The sequence below is a fragment of the Capsicum annuum genome, chromosome 5 (assembly GCF_002878395.1).
Source record: "Capsicum annuum cultivar UCD-10X-F1 chromosome 5, UCD10Xv1.1, whole genome shotgun sequence".
NCBI classification, from domain to species: Eukaryota; Viridiplantae; Streptophyta; class Magnoliopsida; order Solanales; family Solanaceae; genus Capsicum; species Capsicum annuum.
The window spans coordinates 35,921,917-35,943,899 of record NC_061115.1 but is presented as its reverse complement, the minus strand read 5'-3'; positions in this window follow the sequence as shown (position 1 = coordinate 35,943,899).

Below are 21,983 nucleotides of genomic sequence, written 5' to 3'. Positions count from 1 at the left end.
TCATGGCCCGGTTTCGAGGTATGTCAAGTTGGTATTAGAGCTTACGTTCATGGTTAGTTGGGTGTCCATAATACTATGGCGAGTAGAGTCTCTTTTATGGGTGTAAAGCACGCCACACATATAAAAGAGGATCTACGAGATATTTTAGGAAATGTTTTCCTTTCTTGCATTTTAATCTCAACATATAGAGTTTATGGTCTTGGATTCTTCTGATTTTTGTTTGCTATCTTTCGGATCATACCTCTAAGGAGATCTGAGACTCAGGTAAACCCTTCTGAGGGCTCTATGGATGAAGCTCATCCAACTTCTGAAGTTCAAACTTAGGCTAGGATTGCAGCATTCAACCATATTCATGGGGTTCCACCTATCCCCATCAACCCCGACTATAAGAGTGACCCTCCTATTTTGTTACCTCAAAGGAATGCTACTAATGCCGAGTTTCATCGCTCTATCAACCTCTTGACTCAACTAGTAACCTATCAATTGAGGTGTGGTGCTCCAGATACCATTTCTTATGAAGCCACAAGAATTGGCCAATTTATGAGGTTGAGCCCTCCTATGTTCTTTGGTATGAAGGTTAAGAAATATCCTCAAGGCTTCGTTGATGAAATGGAGTAGATCTTCCAAATAATGCATGCTTTAAAGATTGAGGTTGTTGAGTTTACTTTCTACCTATTGAAAGATGTAGCATACCAATGGTACGAGGGGTGGGAGTTGTCTATACGAGTTGATGCTAGTCCCTCTATGTGGGAGGACTTCTCTGAGGTTTTCTTATGTTGCTTCTTTTCGCAAGAGTTTTGGTAGGCAAAAATGGAAGAGTTTATTAGATTGAAGCAAAGAAGGATGTCCATTCAATACTATGCCATGAAATTTCACCAATTGTCAAGGTATACTCCCAATATGGTTTCTAACATCAGGGCTAGAACATATAAGTTTGTCTCAGGATTGTCTCATGAGTTACTCCTTGAAAGAAAGGCAGCCTTGTTGATTTAAAACATAGATATTTCTAGGTTGGTTGTGTATTTGCAATAAGTGGAAGTAGAGAAAAAGAAGCAAGTTGAGCTTAGTGAGAAGAAAGGAAAGAAATTTAGTCCTTATAAGCATAGTAGAAAGGAAAGAAATTTAGTCCTTATAAGCATAGTAGTAGTGATGGTAGCAAGTGACCATGAAAGAAGTAAGGGAGTTCGAGCTTTTTTTTCTCATTTAGTGTTCACTCTTCTTACCCAAAGTTTTTGGGTAATTATCGGTCTCAGTTTAGTGGTGGTCCCTGGGCACAGGGTGTCCAATTCCAGGCTAGTGGTGCTCAGTCAGCTCCAACCCATCCTCTTTGCAGATTTTGTGGTCAATGTCATCATGATCAGTCTGAGAAGGGGAGAAACAAATATTTTTGCTTTGTTTTGATTGGGCACATGCTACATGAGTGCCTCTCTCTAGTAGCTTTTTGGGCAAACAAGGCCCCTATTTCTACTCTATCTACTCCCACACGGATAAGTGCTATGTCTGCCTTTGCTTCTATTTCTGGCAATGGTGCTGGCCAAAAATAATTGTATGCACTTGCTACTTACCAGGATTTTGAGGCATCTCTCAATGTTGTCACGGGTATGTTGAGACTTTTCTCCCATGATGTGTATTATTTTCTTAATCTAGGGCCTACTATTTCTTATGTGACCCCGCATGTGGTTGTGCATCTTAATTATGGTCCCAATAATCTATTGTCCCTTTTTCTATTTCTACTATGGTTGGAGACCCTGTGATTGTTAGAAGGATCTATAAGGGATGTGTGATATTAGTTAGTGGTAGAGATACTATTATAGACTTGATAAAGTTGTCAAGGTTGATTTTGATGTCATTGTAGGGATGGATTGGTTGCATTTTTGCTATGCTTCCTTAGATTGTCGGACCCATAGGGTCATGTTTTGATTCCCTAATGACCCGGTCATTGTATGGGAAGGTGGTTCCTTAGTGCCTAAGGATTCCCTAGGGTTATTGTATCATTTGGTTTGACTTAAAAATTCTAACTTGGATGAGCATTCTCTAGAATCCATTCCCATGGTTAATGAGTTTCTCTAGGTGTTTCCCAATGATCTTCTCAATGTTTTTCCTGATAGGGAAATTGATTTTGGGATTGATCTTATTTCGGACACTCGTTTGATTTCTATCCCTCCTTATGTATTGGCTCTGGGAGGGCTAAAAGGGCTTAAAGAGCAATTGAAAAACCTCTAAGATAAAGGTTTTATCCACCCTAGTGTGTCTCCGTAGGGTGCTCCCTTGTTATTAGTATGCAATAAGGATGGTTTCGTTCGTATCTGCATTAATTATCGTTAGTTAAACAAAGTGACACTAAAAAATAAATATCCTCTTCTAGGATCGATGATCTATTTGATCAACTTCAGGGTACAAAGTGTTTCTCTAAGATAGATCTTAGATAGGGTTATCATTATCTTAAGATTAAGGATGTGGATATCCCAAAGACTTCATTTAGAACTCGATATGGTCACTATGATTTTCTTGTCATGTCTTTTAGGTTGAACAATGTCCTGACGGCATTCATAGACTTGATGAATAGGGTCTTTTATCCATTCTTGAACATGTTTGTCATTATCTTCATTGATGATATCTTAGTCTATTCTAAGAGTAAGGTTGATCATGTTGATTACCTTCATACCATGTTGCAAACTATTAAGGATCATTGTTTGTATGCCAAGTTATCCAAAAGTGAGTTTTTGGTTGAAAGTCATAGCTTTTCTTAGTTATTTCATCTCTAGAGAAGGGATCATGGTTGATCCCCAAAAAGTTGTGGCGGTTAAGAAGTGGGCTAAACCTATGAATCCAACTGATATTTGGAGCTTCTTGGGTCTACCATATTACTATAGAAGATTTGTGGAGAGTTTCTTTACTATAGCTACCCCATTGACCAAGTTGACTGAAAAGAGGGTCAAATTCTTGTGGTCGGATGCATGTGATGATAGTTTTGAGAAGTTGAAAGATAAGTTGACTACAGCTCTGGTTTTGACCTCGCCTGAGGGTAGTGATAGTTTCATGGTATACTGTGATGCTGTTCATGCCGGTCTCGATTGCGTGTTGATGCAATATGGTTGGGTGGTGGCCTATGCTTCTAGGCAATTAAAAGTTCATGAAAATAAATACACTACTAATGACCTAGAGTTGTTATCCATCGTTTTTCATTAAAGATTTGGCGGCAGTATATTTATGGTGTTCATGTCGATATCTTTTCCTATCACAAGAGTCTCCATTATGTGTTTGTCCAATAGGAGTTAAATCTTCAACAAAGAAGGTGTTTCGAGTTGTTGAAAGACTATGATATGAGTCTTCATTACCATCCTGGTAAGGTGAATGTAGTTGTGGATTCTCTTAGTAGGTTTTCCATGGGAAGTTTGGTCCATGTAGATGAGGATAAGTGGTAATTAGTGAAGGACGTTCACCGTTTGGCTAATCTTGGAGTTCAACTTGCGGACTCCTGGGATAGTGGTGTATTTATGCTTTGGGTATCATAGTCATCTCTTGTTTTTGAGATAAAAGAGAAGCAAGCTTTGGACCCCGACTTGATGAAGATCAAGAGTAATGTGGGTGAACACAAAGTTGCAGACTTTGTGATTGGTGGTGATGGTATCTTGAGATACTAAGGTAGACTATTGTTCCCTACGTCGATAGATTGAGGGAACAGATCATAGCCGAGGCTCATGAATATCGATATGCTATACATTTTGGTTCCACCAAGATATATCACGACCTTAGAGAGTTATATTGGTGGAGGTATATGATACGTGATGTGGCTAGCTATACGGCCAAGTGTGGTGTGTCAAAAAGTGAAAATTGAGCACATAAGGCCCAATGGGTTGTACCAAGAAATTGTGTTGCGCGAATGGAATTAGGAGGCAATTAAAATGGATTTCATTACCAATCTCCCTAAATCTTGAAATCAATATGATTCTATTTGGGTCATTGTTAATAGAATGACCAAGTCCGCTCACTAAAATTATGCTAACTTGTATCTTCCGAAGATCGTGAAGTTGCACGGTGCTCCAGTTTTGATCATGTCAGATCGTGGTCCTCTATTTTTATCCTACTTTTAGAAGCCATTCCAAAAGGTTTAAGGTACTAGAGTGTGCCTTAGTACCTCCTTCCACCCGTAAATGGATAGGTAAGTGGAGAGGACCATCCAAACATTCAAGGTTAGGTTATGGTCTTGTATGATTGATTTTGGTGGTAATTGATATGACCACTTTCCTTTGATTATGTTCGCCTATAATAATAGTTATCACTCTAGTATTGGCATGGCACTTTCGAGGCATTGTATAGTAGGAGATGTCGACCTCCTATTGGGTGGTACGAAGTTGGCGAGGGTAAGTTGTTTAGCCCCAATTGAAATCACCAAGCCTTAGAGAAGGTGAAGGTGATTCATGATAGGTTGAAAACCACTAAAAGTCACCAAAAGTCCTATGCAGATGTGAGGGTAGGGGCTTGGAGTTTAGTGTTGGTGATTGGGTATTCTTTAAAGTGTCTCCCATAAAGGGAGTGATTGAATTTCATAAAAAAAAAGGGAAGCTTAGTCCCTGATATGTTGGCCCTTACTTGATTGTGAAGAGGGTTAGCAGTTTTTTCTATAAGTTGGAGTTGCCTTCTAGTATGAACTCCATTCACCTGGTTTTCCATGTCTCTATATTGTGGAAATGTATGGGTGATTCGTCGTTGGTTATTTCTTTAAAGGATGTTGATATCTCAGACTCTTTGTACTATGAGGAGATCCCGATGAGGATCTTGGATTGTCAAGTTCACCGATTGCAGACGAAAGAGGTGGCTACGGTGAAGGTCCTATAGAGGAACCAAAATTCCTAGGAAGCTACGTAGGAAGCGTAAAAGGACATGAAATCCAAGTATCTGCATTTGTTTCCTATTCTAAAAACTTGGGATAGAGGTATGTGTTGATCTCCTTGCTTGGATTTATGACTTTGATAGACAATGGGTTGAAGTCATTAATGTGTGAAATTAAGTTATGCCTTACTAGGCCATGGTTTCAAGTCCCTAATTCTTTGAAATTATGTGAGTCTTATTGTGATGGGTTTGAATTCCTAGTATCCTGAGTTAATTCATATCTTTGGTAAACGAAGGGTTCGAGTGCCTAATCCTTGAATTAAGCAAGTATCCTTGATAAGTAGATGGGTTTAAGTCCCTAAGTTATGAAATAAGTGAGAGATTATAAGTAATGGTTTAAGTCCCTAAGATTTGAAATGAACAAGTGTCTTGATAAATAATGGGTTTGAGTCCCAACGATGATGAGGTGAATGATTGATTGATAAAAAGTATGATTTGTGTTATATCCTTGTTGTATTCTTATTCTAACTTGTTTAAAGGTCGTTTTGATGGGTGATAATATGTTGGATTATGTTTATTGCTTACCCTACCCATCATTTGAGGATGAATGATCCAAGTGAGGGAGAAACAAAATACCTAGACTTTAAACCATCAAAAAAAAATTCTCCATTAGATATCACTAGGGTGGGTACGACTAGGGGCATGAGTCGTATACCTTGGATATGAGTCGTATCCACTTTCCCCTCCCTTTTGTACCTTGAGCATCGTAGGAGGATAGTATACTATCTATTATATAAGTGACTCTCCTTCTCAATCGTACCCTAAGTATATGAGTAGTGCCCAACATGATCATATAGTATATGAGGTCCTAGCTTAAGGGGACTGTTTTGGGCATGGGTGGTGTGTACGAGTTAAGGGTTGAGTCGTACTCTTTGGATACGACTCAAGGATATGTGATAGTACCCTTAACAGTGTGTGTCCTAGGAGAAGCCTAGGGTATGAGTCAGGGTACCACTCATACCCTAGGGTACGATTCGTAAGGTGAGTCGTACCCCTGCACGGGTTTATTTTACAGCTTTTAACTAAGGGACTTGTGGCCATTTCCCATTCCTTAAAACCTAAGTCCCTTCACTATAAAAGTGTATAATGCTTGTTGAACACACTTTGAGTGTATCAAACATCCAAAACTCTCTCTCAAACACAATTTGTGAAGGATTGGACGCTAGGGTTCAAGGGTGTCCATCTTGGAGCAAAGTGAAGTCAAGCCTCTTAGGTGAATCAAATTGTCTAAGGCATGTAATTCTTTCCCTTGTTAAATAAATTTAAACCCATGTATTTTACACTTGGATTAGTAAGTGAACATGGTGATTTTAAAATCAAATGAAACGGGTTTTATTGCCTTATAATGAAAAATGTTTGCTATTGCTTACACTCATGTTTATGCATGTTGATGATGATGATTTTCATATGTGGGTGCTTGTTGTGTGAGTTTTAACATGAGGGTCTTATGTAACCCTAACCTTAATGATTTCTACCATGAAAATAACATTGTTAAAGGTATGCACATAAGGTGTTTGTTGAAATATCAAGTGAATTGTCTAGTCATATGTTGGTGATTTTTTTAACTAGGGCAATGGCCCAATAAGAATGAATGATTGATGAATGGTGTGTTAAAAGTATTATGAGCTATGTATTGTATAATTTATGACCATGTTGTGTTAATTGTATAATAAGGGGTTTAAGACCCTAAACATCATAATGTATTTTAATTGTGTATTTAACCAAGTGTGGAGAGAATGTGGTATAAGATTGTTAATGAAATATGGATAGTTGTGAGGGTCATGATGACCATTATTTGAATTGTATGATTGATTAAATGGAGGCAATGGCCTATTGAAATGGTTGAGAAATGAAGGCTCTCATAAGGACCATGGGGTCATGTATAGTATTGAATTAGCTATATGGTTAAAGTCCTTTAATGTTGTATGAAATGAATGTTGATGCATGGGCAAAGGGTTAAAGTCCTAATGTCAACTAATGATAGTTGTGATGGCTTAAGGTTGAAGTCCCTTCCCTTATGAAATGGCTTTAGGTTGGAGTCCCTTGCCCAATAAAATTGCTCAAGGTTAAAGTCCCTTGCATAAAGAGATCTCTTGAGATTAATGTACCTCACCGAATGAAACAACTTATGATTAAAGTCCCTTGGAATGAGGTAAGAGTCCCTTGTCTAACAAATGGGCATGAGGTTACAGTTGCTTGCCTAGAGAAATGTGTGTTTGGTTAGAGTCCCTCATTTGAATGATTATGCATATGGTTAAAGTCCTTGGCTAATGAATGTGTGAGAATGGTTAAAGTCCTTTATCTAGTGGTATGTGATTGTGGTTAAAGTCCTATGCCTAAATAGAATTGTCAAATCTAAGTGTCGAAGGTCGGAGTCCTCTACTTTATGTCTATTGAATGGATGTTCAAGTATATTGTTGAGCCTTGATTTCTTGATGAGATATGATATACCTATATGTAAGGATGTGTGTCAATATGATTGAATGTGATATATTGACTTGTTGAATAATGATGTTATTTTATCCTTATCCTTGAGTTATATGGTCATGCTCCAATCGTTAACCAACTTCGGACGTTTTATCCCCACGTGACATAGGGGTCAGAGCATCATCTTCTCTTCCTGTGTAGTGATTAGGTGATCAAAGTAGTTCGTACATTGACTATGGAGTGGTGAGCAACCTTAATTTGGAAGACATTCATTCTTGGTCCCCTATCTTTAGACTTTGTCTCATTTTGAATTATTTTTCTATTGTCGGAGGCTTCTTCCAACATTTATATTTCTAAATATCGGTTTGTGTAGAGGTATTATGGATGATTGTGGACTTGGATATATTGGTTAGTGTGTTGATATTTATGAAATGGTTAGAAATTGTTAAGTTACAACTTCTTGTATTGTTTCTACTATCTTATTATATAGTTGGGATTCACCCGACTCTTGTAATTGATGTGATGATTGTGATGGGTTATCCGGGTGACCTCTGGTTCATGTAGGCTTGAGATGCCCATATGACATGGACTAGTTTTGGGGCGTGTCACTTTTTGTTACATTGCACCACTTTAATCTCAATAGTTAAACTTGCATTAGATAGTTATTGATACACGTCTTTGAGGGATCGATATTTGGCTTTGTAAAAATCCATTGTATTACTTTGTGAGACCACGTATACTTTCATGTGCATTTGGGCTCAATATTTCACAAAGGATTCAACATCCATACTCAAAACTTTAAATTTTCTTTAAATTGTTCTATATTTCAAGCATGTTGCTCATCCCAAACTTGTATTTTTACATTGTGGCATCTATTTACTCAATATTTATGTGTTTTAATTGATGAGTTTAAAATTGGATTGAGGGATTTTGATTGTTATTACTTGAATTGCTAATCCCACGGTTTAAATGGATTATTCACCCTTTAATTTATGGTTCTTGGGACTAAATTGGTGCATTGTTTTAATAGTTGGAATGGGGAACATAGGCTTTCCCAAATTGCATGAATTTTGGTTTGATAATTGCATTCACCTCAACCTACTTTGTAAACTTGATTTTGAATATGGATAATTGCATTGTTTAACTTATTTGTGGCCCCATTGCATTGCATTAAAGGATAAATGAATGAATGTTGTTTATGATGGTGCCTTGGTTTTGGATTTTAAATGGAACTTCGGAGTCAATTTGGTTATATGGACTGGTTTGGCGTAATTGAATTAGCTTGCAAGCTCATTGGTATGAAGATACCAAATTGGTAAATTCCTAAATAAATGACTCCTGGGTTAATAGTTGGTTTATGTGCATAGTGTTTTAATTTGATCTTAATATGAATTATATAGATCACCGTGAAGGTGTAGATCCCAGGGGGGTCATCACTAGAAACTAAGTTTGCTGGCATTGGGGGTCCATGAGACTGTATGCTTGGTGCACACATTATATTAATATATATTGGGAGGGCTATAGCCTTGGTGACTTTATCCTTTTCTTGGTTTTCCCTCAATTTGTGTGCTAACATACACTGGGCCCTTCCAGATGGAGCTGGAACCATATAGCCCATTGGTCATCCCTAGAAATTATATGTCAGGTTTAAAGGGTTTTCTATTGCTCCTGTACAGTATTACGTGATTCGATATTTTTGTGGATCTGCTGTGAAGTGGTGAGCTTCCATCTCTCGGAAGGCTCTATCATCTTACTGGTTTCCTTATTGTCTTAGTATTTCATTTTGGATTCTTTTTTGTCATAGTTGGGTGTATTTCCTGACTTAGTTTGTATTTCTCGTTTTAGAGGATTTTGTGGACAATTGTGGGTTGTTTCTTCATTTGAATTCTTAGAGTTGTCAGTTGACATTATCTATCCTTCGCATTACTATTTTGGTTTACTTTCTTTGTTTATATTTATGTGCTCTTGAGATAAGGCTAAGGGGGTGCTATCTAGCCCATAGTGGGATTGAGATACCTGTCACGACTAGTACCTGGTTCGGTTCGTGACACAAATATACTTACATTAGAAATTATCTTAAAATAGCATTGAGGACATCGTTTTCTTACCAAAATTAGGCTAAATGTATGCAAAATGTCAGTTTATTAATGAGGTTGTAGTAGGGGCATTTGAAAGAAGATTAGGGGAAAATGTTATATTTTAAGTACTCAACTTGACGGTCTTGTAATGCAAAATCATAAATAAATAAGATTTTTATAAAATTGACTCTCGGTCATTAGAACTAAGGTGGGATTCTCTAAAAATACCCAACCTGGAGGAACAAACTACCGAGCTCGAGTGTCTAATGTCCCAAAAGCTTAAGTGTGAATCTCTTCACCAACGATACAAATATACTCTCAATGACACATGGAAGTCTAAAGATTCTTGATCTAGACAATGTAGGCCTCTAAAACCCTAAACATCAAAGGCAAGCTAACACCTTAAACTTCCTAAAATGAGAAAAAGAACAATAAGGACTGCTATAGAGATGGAAACATTGCTTTAAAATATGTATCAAACTCGGGACGCAACATCCAATCTAGACGGTGCCATAGTGTCACCTTTTTAGAAGGTCTATATTCACTCAGAGTGTACAGACTGATCATTTGATATTGAAAGATAAATATTGCATCCTTCACGCCTTAAGGGTAGACGTGATGTGCCAACATTCTGAAAAAAAAAATTGAGGATATTTACTTGGTATATTGCAAGTTCTTAAGCAACATTTGTTATTTTTAATTTTGCTTTACTTCATTGTATGATAAAAGTTGACTTGTGAGAAAACCATAGAAAATAGGCTAAAAGTGGAGTTGATTTAAGTTGACGGGCTGTCAACATATTGATGAGATGTCAATCTACATCGTCAACCTGAAGTAGAATATCAAGTAAGCAAGGTGCTTTTGAAGACTTGATTTGATGGGCTATCAACTAGTTAATGATCTATCAACTCTCATCATCAAACCTAAATAGAAAGTCACTTAAGGAGAACTCAGTTTAATATTTGTGTTGACAAGCCATCAACTGTGAGCAAGAAAACTTGAAATTTCATTTTTAAAATTCAAGTCCCCTCCACTATAAATAGCAGCTTTTAGGTTTTTTCTCATTATCTCTTTTCAGCTCATATCAAACATTACATATGGAAAAATATTTTTAGTTTTGAATTTTTTTGGGTTTTAGAGATTTCTTGTGATTTTAGAAGATAATTGAAGTGTGAATTTATATTTTATAAGGGTAATTCTCTAATCTATTCATTTTTTTCTATATTTTCTATGAAAATCATAAGCAGTGAAACTTCCACAACTAGGATTGTGGGAGCCAGAGTGAAATCATTATTATTTTGTTAATTGTTGTTGGAATTAGAATGATAACGGGAATCGTATTGATAATCCTTTTGTACTAAACCTATTTCTAATGGTTGCAAACATTAGAACATGACTTAAGGTGAATTCGCTTGAAATAAGGAATTAAAATGTGTAAAAGATTCTCAATGAGGATTCATAGTTATTAACCTTCGTCTAATGGTTGATGCTTTAACTAGGTTGACCAACTCAAAGTGAATTCGAATTTGATTGATATCACTTTTATATTCAAAAGAATTAAGGTGAAAATTACCCAATTTATGTTGAGAAATAATTAGGTAAGTATTAGAAATGGTAACTTTATATTTCCCGATATCATGACAATTTTATTAAACGATTGACGCGTAATTGCGATAGTAGCCATAGTGAACACAATCCTGGTTCAATTTCTCTACTAAATTATATATTGATAATTTAACGTTGATTACTAGAAGCAAATTTAATACTATGTTACATAACATTCATAACAAATACCCGCTCGTTTCATGAAAATTGTTGACTATCAATCATCTAAATTACATATAATTTAATTAACACCATATTCCCTAAGGTAGTCAACCCTAACCTATGTTAGGCTATATATTTGATAACGATTGCTTACGTTTCTTTAAGGAGTTGTAGTTTCGGTATACCAAATTTTGGCACCATTGTTGAGGAATACGGATGTCAATCAAGTGTATGTATTTTATTTGACTTTTAGTCTTATTTCCTAATTTTAATTTTTTATTGTTGTCTTTGTAATTGTAGGCTGTTAGTTCTGCATGCCAAGTTCTCATCATTAGGGCGAACCCCTTTTACCTTACAACCCTTAAATTAATAGAATATTCAGAAGAAATATGGTTACACAATAAGCTAAGAAATAAAAAGGTCGGTTGCAGTTGTCGCTGGCTAACTAAACAAACAAATTATAGATACACCTAGTTCTGTGCAAAGCAATGACAATAAAGATCTGGGTAATGATGAGTTGACTGGTCAGGTGAATGGGCAGTGTGTTGATAATATTGCTCCATCCAATCAAAATTAGTGAGCATGAGGTAGAGGGCATCAACAACCTGCGGTAAATTTCGTCTTCAATGATGATGATATTTTTTATTTAGATGGAGTTGGTGTTGTTAAAGCAGTTGTACTACCATCGCTAGCTCATGGGGTGAAGTTTAATATCACCAACACAATGATACAATTATTGAACCTAAAAGGTTTATTTGGTCAATTGCCTGGTGATGATCCAAACATCCATTTGGTAAACTTTGTTAACATATGCAAATCCTTTAATTACCAAGGAGTTAGTCAGAATGCATTTGATTGAAGTTATTTTTGTTGTCTCTATCTGCGGAGGCAAGTTTATGGTTAACTAAGCTGACACCCAATTCTATAACAAACTGGAGGCAATTAAAAGAAGCTTTCCTAGAGAGGTTCTTTTTGCCTTCCAGGATGTTACATTTGAAGGATAAGATAAGCAACTTCCAGAAGCTGCCAAATGAGGCATTACATGAAACTTGGCTTAAATTTTAAAAAGTTGACTCAATTTCCCCATCACAAGATTACTAATGAGAACTTGATGGAAATATTTTCTAGGGCACTAAACTTGAACACAAAGCCAATGGTTGCTAATACAGTGGGAGGTACTTTCATGGAACACACTTTCACGGATGCAACTATGATATTGGATAGAGTGGCCAAAACTAGAGGAGCTTGGCATACCAGGGATTGTGAGGTAGCAAGAAATACTTATGTAGTTGGTATATTGTTAGAACAACACCAGAGAGAAGAAAATCATGACTGAGATATGGCACACAGTAAGAATCAGATGGATTTGCTAATAAAGCACTTATTATCTGATGATATTGAGAAAGTGAAGGTAGTTGATTCTCAAAGGAGAGCAACCAAATCTAATCCTAAGAAAGAAGTGAACTACTTAAACTACCAGGAAGTTTAAGGGATAATGGCCTAGGAAACCAAGATTGGAACTATCAAGGAGATAACTACTACGACAAAGCTGGTTATAAAAATCATGAGCAAGGGAATTGGAAGAACAAGGGTGATAGAAATAGGTTGGATATACCACCAAGTAGTTTTGATAATGTTGCATGTGATTCGATAATGCTTTCTATGGAAGCAAGGATGGCTAAGTTTTTTAAAAGGGTGGAATCTAATTATGTGGGTGTCAAGTAAATGAAAAATGAATTATCTACTATGAGTCAACCATTTGATTCTCATTCCACTTCTATTAAGAATTTAGAGCACCAAAGAGTCAATTATACACAACCTTTAACCTATGAAATAGTAGGATTTACCTAGCGACATGGTGCAGAACCCGTGAAATGATAAAAGATATTTAGTCATCACTACAAGAAGTGGTAAATTCTTACCAGAACCACAACCTATAGCTTGGACACAGGTTGAAGACATGGCTAATGATATTAAAATAATGGATGATGTTGTCAAGGTTGATGAATGTAATGATCCTCCAAGTTATTTTCTACATTTTCATACCTTTTAATAATTTAGAGCTTACCTATAGCTTTCCCAAGTCATATGTGACTTGTTAGAGTTGACAGTTCAATTACTAGGTATTTTGTTTGTTTTTAGAGAAAATTCACTATTTTGAAGTCTTCACTAGTAAGGATTGGCTATCAGGCATAAAATTAAGGTTAATGACCATATATTGTAATCTGATAGTTTCATAGCTCCGGAATAATAATTTTAGGCTAGTAGGACCTTTAGTTTAGGTCCTCAGGATTCCAAACTCTTTTTAGGATATTAGATGGATTTTAGTAAAAGTGGCCCTTAGGTATGGGGCCCATATTTCATTTAAACATCTTTGGATAGAAATTTTTTATGGCATCTTTATGTCTAAAACATCAAATTTGATAGGGTAACATAGTATTTTTTTTCATTCACGAGATTTTGAATGAATCTTGAGGAGTCGATGGATACTTTACAAAAACCAAGTTCAGTTGGTGCATGGACTCACCTAATGCAACTTCTTAAGCAGACCTTTGGTCACTTCTGAAGAAAAAAAGTTTCTTTAGCGACTAACAGAGGCCTAACCACTTTAGAAAATATCACATAAATGACATGTTGTCTGCTAAAGCGAAGGTCAGCCAGATGCAAGGGTTGCTTAAGTGACCATATGATGCTTTAGTGGTGATATCTTAAGCGATAAAGTGACCTCTTAAGCGATAACTGCAGGGGCATTAAATTCCACTCTTCACTAAATTTTCTCCCATTTTTATTAAGTCATCAGATCTATAAAAACCCTAAAAAGTGTAAAATATTAGAAGATTGATCCTAGGGTAACCGTGGGGTGTTCGCGAGCTTGATAAAGTCATTTTCTTATCGCAATCCTTGTAAGTTTTTGTCTAATTCTTTATTTAATTCTTCAATTAAGTTATAAATCCCTGGATTCTTGATGGGTTTATTTTTGTGTCATTTGAGCTCGAAATTTACTTATTATTAAGGATAAATAATCCTTGAGCATAGGGGGATGTGTTGATGATTTTAAAGTTGTGATTCTACAAGCAGGTCCCACATGGGATTTGGACTCAATTTTGGATAAGAATTATTAAAATGCAATATAGTTATCGTTATTCTCAAACTACTACATAGATCTCTAGTTTGACAGTATGGCATCTTGTGAATGTTCTTAGATGGGAAAATCTCTAATTTAGTAGGCTTTAGCAGACGTTCTTTGGTGTCCAGGTAGGCTAGACTTACTCTCCTTAAATATTAAGTGTTATTACGGTATTGGTATGATATTATGTTAGTCTTGGGTTGGAAATTATGACTTGATTGCATAGTTTGAAAATTTTGGATTATTTAGTCGATTAGAGAATCGTATTTAGGGAGACTTGACCTAGCTACTCATTACTTGGGTTGAATTGTTACCCTAAGACTTAATGAGATTTATTTAGCACCTTGTTGTAGGAGTTTGGGACCTTATTCTAGCTTGTGGTGGAAATTTCATTAGAATGTACTTTTAGGGTTAGAAGTGGGCCCCTTTGGCTCACTTTAGGTCAAAATTATTATCAGCTCCTTACAAACTTAAAAATCTTTTTTATATCATCATAACTACATTCTTGAGCCCGGATAGGATTTAGACATATTCTAACTTTGTCTAGGATTGTACCTTGGATTTATTAAGATCAGTGCGAGTCTAACAAGTTATGATATTAAGGTCAGTTCGAGTCTGGCAAGTTATGATATTAAGTCTTGCCTGAGTCCAACAAATTATGATATTAAGACTTGTTTAAATCTGACATCTATGATGATATTATTTCAAGTTCAAGTTTGGTATTCATGATAATATTTTTGGTTCAAGTCGAGCATTGAGAGATTATTTATGATAGTTATGCAATTGGTTTAAGTTTGGTGTGTATTGTATGGGTGGATCCACGATTATGTTTTTGAGGATTAGATAATTGGGATTATTGTTGTTAGTACATCTTTCTTAATTGCATCCACTCGGCTTATAAGGGATCAGGTGGATTATTTACTCTTGTTTGCATCTTCTGTTCTTATAGGGGTCCGATTAGGGTATAGTTATTTTCTTGTGTTTGATATTATTTACATGATTATTTACTTTTAGTTTTTGGTACATTATTCATGGTTTGCCCCATTCCTTAACCTTAGTTTACCATCTCGCATCTTGTTGTACTTTTATATTGATTTTAGCTTAGTCAGTAAGTACCCATTATTTGGTACTCATACTGCACTTTTACATATTTTTTTGAAGTAGATTTGAGTACTAGTTGCCATCATTAGCATTTGTACTTGTACTTGATTAAGTTCGGATATAGGGAGAACATTCAGAGCCTGAGCTGATTTTATCACCTTCTTCTATTTTGGATGGTATATTTATTTGATACTATTGTACATTTGATACTTATAGCACTTTTATTCTTTTTCTAGAGGCTCTTGTGTCGACCTTACCAGGTTGTGGGATATTTTTGCTCTTTCTTCTTATTTATCTCTAGTTATGTTATTATTCTTATATTTTATTATTTATGACCTAATTACTTACATAATTTCAGTATCTATTCTTTTTTCTACCAACTAGTACATTACTTATGATTTTAAGCTATGGTTTAGTTTACCTACAGGTGGGTTAAAGTAGGTGTCATAATGGTTTAGATAATCGAGTTGTGACAAATTAGTATCAGAGCCTAAGTTCATTGGTATTGTTGGTATAAGAACAAGTGTCTAGTAATATCATGCAAATTAAAATGATAACGTCCATTTCTTATCTTTATGTGGATATAGGAAATTCTTAGGAGATCTTCACTTTCTTCACTTATTTCATGCTAAGATTTTGTGTTGGTTTCTAAGATTCATAGGGTTTTACTCTTTTGCAGATAGCTAGGACGCAAGCTATTGCTACTAGAGACGAGGACCATGAGTTTGCAACCAGGGATCCTATCAAAGATCATAGTTGACCTTGAAGTTGGGAGTAGGTGAGATTTGTATCCCCAGTTAGAGGTCTAGATAGGGAGCATTCACTGGACCCTATTCCTTCTCCTATACCAAAGATTCCACCACACCAACTAGTGGTGGGATAGGGGCAACCCATGTTCCATTTGGTTTTATTTCTTCATCATTGCCCGAAAATGCTTTAGTTTAGTTGTTGGGTTTTTTTGGTATTATACCATTTGATAGAGCTCAGTATATGGATTAGAATAGTACAAAGGTAGTGTGCAGCCTATAGCTGCAACATCTAGAGTTGAGATCCCTCCAGCACCGGTAGTTACTCGGTCGATAGTCACCTAGCTTTCTATATCTATTAAGAAGTAGAAGATGTTTAGTGGATTCCTTAGATTGACTCCGCCTAGGTTTTTAGGGGTACCGAGTGAGGATGTATTTGAGTTTCTGACTGCTTATGAGGATCGACTTTGTAATTTGTTCAAAGTTAAGGCTCACACCATTAACTACACTACTTCAGTCGGACTTGGCAACTAGACATAGTGGAGAGGTTATCACGATTCCAAGGCAACTAGAAGCATATGCCACATAGCCTTACAGAGTGTTTGAGAGATCTATTCTTGAGATTAAATCAAGTTTTTATGACTTTACTAGAGTATGAGGCTCGATTCTATGAGTTATCCAGGCATTCTACAACTACTTTTTTGATTGTGTACAAGTAGATTTAATATTTTATTTGGAGACTTAGAATTTTTCTTTGTATGGCTACTTAGAGTTTGGTTTCCACTAGTAGGTATTTCATTGAGGTTTTTGATTATTCTCAGACCATGGAGGAGATAAATCATGAGGCCTAAGGGGGCAGCGATAAGAGACTTCATTACTAAGGTACTTTTAGTGGGATCCAGAGCAGCTCACAATTTAGATATAGTGGTTTTTAGGGTAGGTACCCTCCACGTCAATCTTATTAGCATCAAGTCCAGTCTAGTAGGCTTATTTTTTTTGCAGTCCAACATGATGATGGTAGTCATCTTAGTTATAATTATCATCCTAGCTAGAGCAGTGGTCAATCTTCAAGAGGGATGCATTCTAAGTAGTTTAGATAAGCTGGCTATTTTGGATCAGCTGAATCTAGTTAGAGTGTAGTGCTAGGGGTGTGTTGCAATTATGGGGTCTTTTTCATTATTTTAGAAAGTGTCCTTGATGTGGGACAATTGTACCTACTTCAGAGTGTTCTTTCATTTAGGGTTATGTTATCCTACCTATATATGGTATGCAGGGTTGATAGGGTTGTCCCCAAGGTTCCTGTGGAGGTACTCAAGTAGGTAGGGTAGGTGATCGTCAGGCACCTAGCCGAAGGGCAGGTGAGGTCACTTATATGATGTACCTAGTAGACCAAAGGTAAAGTCGTTGGATTCTATTATTATAGGTACTTTCTTAGTGCACTATCAACTGAATTTTTCGTTATATGATTTGAGATCCACTTATTTATTTGTGTCTGCTTATTATGCATTATGGTTAGAATGGCCTTAAATTCTTTATTTATGACATTATGTGTATCTACTCTCGTGAGTGATTCTTTAGTAGTGGATCGAGCTTATATATCATGTTCTATGATTGCTTGAGAGTTTAATACTCAAGACAATCTTATTGTGTTAGATATGGTAGACGTTGATGTGGTTATTGGCATGGACTGTTATCCCCCTATCATGTAGTCTTGGATTATTTTGCCAAGACTGTTACCTAAGCGATGCCCAACATACCCCCGGTTGTACGGTAGGTATCTATTAGTCGTGTATTGATGGGGATTATTTCTTATATTCTTTCTAGTAAACTTATATAGAGGGGTTGCCAGTATTATCTTTCTTATATTTATGATGTGTATAGAATCATTTGCTTGATTCTATTTCTAAAGTCTAAAATTTTTCTGATTTTTTCCTACCCACCTACCTGGCCTTCCTCCTGAACATGATATTGAGTTTATTAATGATCTTAAGTTAATAAACTGACCTATTTCTATGATTCCTTATCATATAGATCTTGTCAAGACTTAAGGAGCTAAATTCTCAAGTTTACGATCTTTTGGGTAAGGGTTTCATTCGGTTGAGTATGTTACTTGGGGTAATCATATATTGTTCGTGAAGAAAAAGGATGGTTCTTTCCAGATGTGTATCAATTTTAGGTAACTGAATAAAGTGACAATAAAGAATTAGTATCATATACCTTGTACTGATGATTTATTTGACCATCTCCAGTGAGCGGCGGTGTTCTCTAAGATTAACTTGTGTTCCAGTTACCATCAGTTGAGGATTCAGGCTGAGGACATCCTAAAGACAGCCCTTTAAGACTCGCTATAGCCATTATGAGTTCCAGGTGATGTCTTTTGGGTTGACCAATGCCCTAATAACATTTATGGATTTGATAAATCGTGTGTTCACATCTTATTTGGACTCTTTCGTTAATGACATTCTTCTGTATGAATGTCATTCTTATGTATTTAACTAGGGAGGTGAATGAGCAATATTTATGGGTATTGACGATTACGCTCCAGACTTTGAAAGATCATAGGATTTTTGCAAAATTTTCAAAGTGCGAGTTTTGGCTTGAGTCGATTATATTTCAAGGATATATCGTGTTTAAGGATGGGATTATGCTGGATCTAATGAAGATTAAGGCTTTTTGTGATTGGGACAAACCTACATAACTATCCAGGGTTCATAGATTTATTAGGTTGGCTGGTTAGTAGAGGTTGTTCACTGAGGGTTTTGCTACTATTGCAGCGCCAATGACTAGATTGACACAGAAGGAGGTTCCTTTCCAGTGGTCTGAAGGGTGTGAGTTGAGCTTGTGGAATCTCAAGAATTTTCTCACTTCAGCTCCTATATTGACTCTTCTATTGAGGGTGAGGGGTTTACCGTATATTGTGATACTTTTGGTGTTTGTTTGGGTTACGTTTAGATAAATTAGGGACAAGTTATTGCTTATGCATTGAGGTAGCTCAAGGTGCATAAGCATAACCACCCCACTCATGATTTGGAGCTGGCAGTGGTAATTTTTTCACTTAAGATTTGCAGGCATTACTTATATAGCGTCCATTATGAGATTTAATCTAAGCATCATAGTCTTCAGTACCTTATGACTCAAAGAGATCTTAAGTCAAGATAGCATATATGGATGGAGTTGCTAAAGGATTATGACATCTCTATTCTACACCATCCGGGCAAGGTGAATGTGGTAGCAGACACCTTGTGCTGGAAGGCGGTGAGTTTGGGTAGCTTTGGCTTCTATTTTAATTTTGGAGTGGTCATTGGCGTGGGACATCTAGTTCTTATCCAACTTGATGATGTTATTGGATATTTCAAACTCCAAGAGGATCTTTCCTAATGTTGAGGCTAGGTCTACTTTATTTGAGCAGATTCTAAGTCATCAATTTAAGGATAATGAACTATGTAGAATCCGTGATCAGGTTCTGAGTGGTGATTCCAAGAGGGATACCATAGATTCTGAGGGTGTTCTGAGGTATGACAGATATATTATTATTCTGATAGTTGAAGAGTTGATTTAATTGATACTGCATGAGGCTCGCAACTCCAGATACTTTATTCACCCTTGAACTACTAAGATATATAGGGATTTAAGTTAGCACTACTAGTAGAGTGGCATGAATAGAGATGTTGAAAACTTTGTAGCTCATTGCCTATGTTATCAGCAAGTGAAAGCTGAGCATCAGAGGCTTGGTGGCTTGATTTAGAGATTGCCCATTCCTAAGTAGAAGTGGACGTAGTCACCATGAAATTTGTTACTGGTTTCCTCGCACCTCTCATGGTTCTGAAGGCATTTGGATCAGTATAGATTGGTTGAACAAATCAACATATTTGCTTTCTAATCATATGTCCTTCAGTGCTAAGAGGTTGACCCTTATCTATATTAGTGAGATAGTGTAAGACCCCGAAAAATCCGAAGATTAATTCAGTCCTTTAGGCTTGTCAAGGGGTCCCAGACTTAGAATATTTTAGCTAAGTACTCATACTTAGTGTCATTTTAACCTATGAAGGTTGGCAATCTTATTTTGCAACCTTTACATTCATTAAATATTGATGTTTAGGTTAATTCATGATCAGGAATGTCCGTCGGTATTTGTGGATAAGTTTTGGATTTTTTGGACTTCGTTTAAAGCACCGTTGGAATCCTAAAATAGTGGATCAATGTGATTTTCCTGCGCCACTTCGACTATCATTGATTACTATTTTCCCCAGCCACCAGTGTCCAATTCCAGTGAATCAATGCGAACATAGTGCGACGTGTTGGCTATTGCATTGATTCCATCGACGTACCATATCGACTTGTGCGTCGGTAACCCAGTTTTCAGTCATTAAAACACCGCATTCTTAGGGGTATTTAGGTCATTCTTTCTCCTTATATAGCAATTATAGTCATTCTTTCTCAAATTGGCTCAAGAACAAAACCCTAGAAGATCCAATTTCTAATCAAGAACTCAAGATTCAACCATAAACTTTCAAAAATTCTTCAACATAGGTATGTGAAGTGTTCATCCAAGGGTTCCTTCCACCCTTGGAGTCCAAGTATCTCTCATGAACTTCAAGTAATTGATTTTATGATTTCCATGGTTGGAATTAAAGTGTATCTATGATTGCTATTTGGATTAAGTTCCTAACTCATGATTATATATATATATATATATATATAGTGTGTGTGTGTGTGTGTGAAATTGATCATTATGTGTGTAACTTCATGTGAATCCATGATAAACCCTTCACTTGTGAAATTAGAGATGAATTATGATGCTCACTTGTTGTTTAATACTATGTGCATATTCTATGCTCACCAAGTGCTTGACAAAGTGTCCATATGAACTATTAAAAGAATGAAATCATGTCAAGTTAGCTTAAGTGCAAGTTATATCATTCAAGTGTTTGTCAAAATGCCCCAATGTATGAATAATGATCAAGTTCATAGTTTACATGTTTGATATTATGCCATGTCTCTTAATTTATGATATCGAGTCCTGGGGGTATTTGTACCCAACAATTTAGCTGATTACCTAGAGCCATGGTCAGTAATAAAACAGTATCAATCAAGACATGATCAGTAGTACACTTAGTCAGTTACAAAATTTAGTAAAAACTCAGTATAATCCATATTAGTCTAGTATAATTCAGATCTAGTTCAGACCTCAATAAACTCAGTCAGCTAATAGAATTCAGTAGTATTCTGTCAGTCAATGGAACTCAGTGAACTTAGTTTAGTTCAGCTAAACAGTAATCTTAGTAACCGTTTAGTCCATCCTAGTATAGACTAGAAATAAGTTCAGTTTCTATTCAGTTGGGAGTAGGATTCAGCACCGAATTAACCCAGGGGTGGGGGAATTCCTGTCAGCAGAGGGTTTGACCTTTAGTAGCAATCCCTGTGTTACAGAACTAAGTAGCCAGCGTAGGTTGAGGTATCTTTCTACCAGACATTATGAGGGTTGATATTCTCATCCGAGTTATACTTCCAGCGAGGGTTGATGTAAGAGCTTCCTATTAGAGAGAGTTAACTCTCAGCTTGTCCTTACCTGTGGCACGGTATTAACACCCTTCCAATTGGGGTTACAGGTTGGACCCCAAATCAGTTAGATAAGGGGCATGTTGGTTAGGTCATTACTTCCCACAGTCTCAGTTCCAATCTCAGTCTCAGAATAGAACTTAGTTCAGTTCTACAGATGCAGGACTATCAGACATAGTCACTCAGCTCAGCACAGAACTCAGTATGGTTCCACAACATTCAAAACTATCAGAAACAGTCATTTAGATAATCAGTAGTACAGTATTCATAAATTAAATATCAGTT